The sequence below is a fragment of the Carassius auratus genome, chromosome 5, assembly GCF_003368295.1.
Source record: "Carassius auratus strain Wakin chromosome 5, ASM336829v1, whole genome shotgun sequence".
NCBI lineage: Eukaryota > Metazoa > Chordata > Actinopteri > Cypriniformes > Cyprinidae > Carassius > Carassius auratus.
Window position 1 is genome coordinate 3,504,756 of NC_039247.1, and position 4,259 is coordinate 3,509,014.

The 4,259-nt window shown below is 36.1% G+C and overlaps 1 pseudogene; it reads right to left on the reverse strand.

Moving 5' to 3' along the window:
• LOC113071298 (DDRGK domain-containing protein 1-like) overlaps window positions 1–1,869 on the reverse strand; it is an 11,373-nt pseudogene extending 9,504 nt beyond the window's left edge.
• Between the last annotated feature and the right edge of the window lie 2,390 nt (window positions 1,870–4,259).

The following is a 4,259-nucleotide window of genomic DNA, read 5'->3' on the forward strand; positions in this document are numbered from 1 at the left end:
AGGAAAAAAGTCAGAATTGCGAGTCTTTAATCCCTCAATTCTGTGAAAAAAAGTCCAAATTGCGAGATAAAAAAAAAGTTGCAATAACTGGCGGAAACGGGCTTCCGTAGAAAACACTGTGAATGCACTCAATACAATCTTGTATAAATCAGTGTGAATGAAACATGAACAAACCTTCAGAATACAGACAGGAATAAAAACTGAATGTAAGGGAAAAGCTCCTTAAAGAAATGGATTTGAATAGAAATCTACAGTCACAAATAAATAAAGTAGATGATGAAAGAAGACATGGCATGGAAGCAAATCTGACCAGTGCATGCCTTAGTGAATGAACCAGGTATGACCTTAGAATGCAACAAATGTAACAGCCTCCTCTCTGTAACTGAACAAATGTAACAGTCTCATCTCTGTAACTGAACAAATGTAACAGTCTCCTCTCTGTAACTGAACAAATGTAACAGTCTCCTCTCTGTAACTGAACAAATGTAACAGTCTCCTCTCTGTAACTGAACAAATGTAACAGTCTCCTCTCTGTAACTGAACAAATGTAACAGTCTCCTCTCTGTAACTGAACAAATGTAACAGTCTCCTCTCTGTAACTGAACAAATGTAACAGTCTCCTCTCTGTAACTGAACAAATGTAACAGTCTCCTCTCTGTAGGTGCACACTGTTACACTGTTACACTGTAGCTAACACATGCTCAGACTGCAGGCTTGTACCGTTGTCTGACGGCCGCTGCGTGCGCTGGACGTTCACTCGGCTGTGCAGGTTTCTGCGGCGCGAGGCATAACTGCTGGACGCTCTTCTGCCTGCGGACGCGCTGCGACTCGAACCGCCACATTCTGATGATCCTCATGGTCAGCTGCTGAATACAACAACAGAAGACATCTGTGATCCTGCACTGTCTGCGCATAGATGCCACAGATATAATAATATACTCAAGTGAGGGACCCCTAATACTGAAAAGACAGTTGTATATTTTCATGTATAAAGACTCAATTTATAATATTGTTTTTGTGTTTATTTTATTTTTTTTACTTTGTTTAATTTACTCTAGATCTTTTTAAGCATTTAGTTCGTTTAATGTAATGTTTAAGTAAATAATTATATTATTGTTTGTGTTTATTTTTTTTTACATTTTTTATAGTTTACTCTATTTGTAGAGTTAAAGTTAGTATAATATTATTATTTATTTTAAGTTAATAATTATATTATTCTTTATGTGTTATTCTTTACATTTTTATCTATTCATTTTATTATATTTTATTTATTGTTTTTCTCTAAATTTTTCCATCAATCCCTTAGCACAAAGAAAGTTAAAACTAAAAGTAAAATTGCTCTGGAATGACTTCATTACAAAAAGTGCTATTCATTTAAATTCGAATTCAATAAAAATACGTTATAAAGTTAAAAAGTTATATTACTCGAAAAGTGGCTTAAAAAATTAACTTAAAGCAGTCAATTATTATTATTATTTATTTATTTTTTAGAAAATATCGTAATTTAATTTGACGTCAGAACAGGAACATATAAACATAACTTTATTTAGAATGTTTTCTGTCAGGCTGTTCTGTAAACACACATTTTAGGAAAGGGGTCCCTTGCACTGGAATCATCCCTGATTTAGGCACGTAATGTTATCCAAAGTCTGCTTTTAAGTCTATGTTTGTGAGCTGGAGCATCTCACCTTCAGTCCGTCCGCGGAGTTTCACAGCAAACACTATGAGAACGAGCAGAAGAACCGCAGCTACAACATACAGAACCACATCCATAACTAAAAACACTACGGTTAACAAATTCACGCTACTCTGTGAAGCCTCAGCAGAAGTTGACGTTGATTTCGCCCGAGCGTCACTTCCGTGTCACAGCGCGACCTCTAGAGGCGCGGAGCAGGGGCGGCGTTAGGGTGGGCTAAGGGGCTGGAGCCCCGAATGTTTTCAGTAAAGCCCCGAATGTTTTTATTACCACCATGCCATCTATGAGTTTTCATGCCCAATAAAGTAATTTATATTAGAATTTAAATAAATAAATAAATATCTCTCGACTCAAGTCCACAGTGTCTGTAAATTTACCCAAGTAAGGACGCGTTTTATTCACATCCGACGAAAACCGCCCACTGAGTCTAGTGCTTTTAACTGACATGTAAACTGGCCAACCATCGATGAGCGTCTGTACGATCAGCCAATGAAGTGAGATCTTTTGGAGGCAGGCGGTTTGTTGGAGTGAAGTATTTGACTAGATCAATTTATTCGAAAATTAAAATGGATATTTCAAAATTAATCTTCTTCTTCTTAAAAAAAGGAAGTAAACCCCCCAGCCAAAAAACACTTGAATGCCAAGACACAGCTTACTTCAGGTATCTGTAACTTTTATATTTATTTCGGTTTTAAATTGTGTCTGATTTAAGGTCACATTTTGAACATCAAACAGTTAACGGTTGCGCAGCACAGTCTGTAGGACACACACACACACACACACACACACACACACTTTTTTTTTCTGAATGAATCATCCGTTTCTAACGAATCCATTGATTAAATGACTGACCGACTCACTCATTAAGGCAGTGGCATGCCGCCACCTAGTGGCAAAGTACCATTCTAATTTTTTTTCATAATTTCATATTTCTGTAGCCTATTCCAAATTGTATATTTGATACATTAACTTCTTATGATTATTTATGCAATTTGTAAGTGCTGTGTAAGTCCTCCTTCAAAAATATAAGTGTATAGAGCCCTGCGTTTATAATTATACTTGGCTTTAAACACAGAGATAAAGTCCTTTGACCGGTTATATCTTTATAGAGTAAGAGTATGTCAGTGCACTGCTTCATGTTTGCTTCTTATCCCTGTTCTACCAGGACGAGTGTAGCCAGTCAGGCTTGATTGGAAAATAAAATAAAACAGAGACAGACAGAGACAAAAAAAAAAAAAAAAAAAAGTGAGATCAGTGAGAACATCAGCATATGTGTCAGGATACAAGGGATAAACTTAAAAAAATGTTTTAAATTTGTTTTTATTGTTTTTGTATATTTTAAACTGGGTAAATCTTTCTGTTTTTAAAATAAAAAGTCACATACATGGATCTCCACTCACCCTAGAACCAACCTGCTTATGACAACTGTTAGAAGAAAGGGATCAATGGGTTCTATATAGAACCATAGGGTTCTTTACTCAACTCCAAAGAACCTTTCATGCTAAAAAGGTCTATAATGACAAGAAAGAACCCTTTTGGCACAAAGGGTTCATATCTTGAATTTTGTGATCATTCACATGCATTCATAAATTCATTTGAATACACCGAATAATGCAGTGAAAGAACGCGCTCAAAAATGCACACGCGCACTAGTATGAGCCGTTTCATAGTCAACGCATCTGTACGCATACGCGTCCCCGAGACTACGCATCGTTACGCTTCGGCCGCTATTATGCGTCGGTCCGTAGCCAAATGTGTCGTCCTAGTTTTTGATACGGGACGCGCCGATTCACGCAATACTATGCGTTGTCAGTGGGGGCAACATTGCAAGTAGTGTACATTAATCAAGTATATTGTGTTTACAGAAGAAGAAGGTTTGAATACATTGGCGGGCGAAGAGGAAAAATTATGCGAACTTATACGTATTCCACATTTATACGATAGTTCATCAGCAACAGAAACACTCCTCTTTCAGTTGCCATTGTGATCTGAATATCACGCGAACCGACTCTACCCAGCCGGCACATGACCGACCTTCAACGTTGAAATATGGTTGAAATAAGGTCAGTTGTGGTTTCAACGTTGAAAAACGTTGATTCAACGTTTAAAGCTGAATGGTTGAAAAACATCCAGCACATGACCAACTTTCAATGTTGAAATAGGTTGAAATAAGGTCAGTTGTGGTTTCAACGTTGAAACAACGTTGATTCAACGTTTAAAGCTGAATGGTTGAAAAACATCCAGCACATGACCAACTTTCAATGTTGAAATATGGTTGAAATAAAACAACGTTATTTTAATGCTAAATGGTAGAAAAAGGTTAACAAGCTTTTAAATTATTTATTAAATTATTTAAATTAATTAATTATTTTAATAGCATTTTTAAAATATTTAGTCATGATACCTATTCTAAAATCTAAAGGTATATTAAATATTATCATCATTACAACAATAAAACTATATACATTTCGCTGCTTTATCACACTGAAACAACTCCCATTGGTAGTTTTATTTATTACTTCTATCATGATTGGTTAATCTGGCTGTCATTCAGCGAAACTGG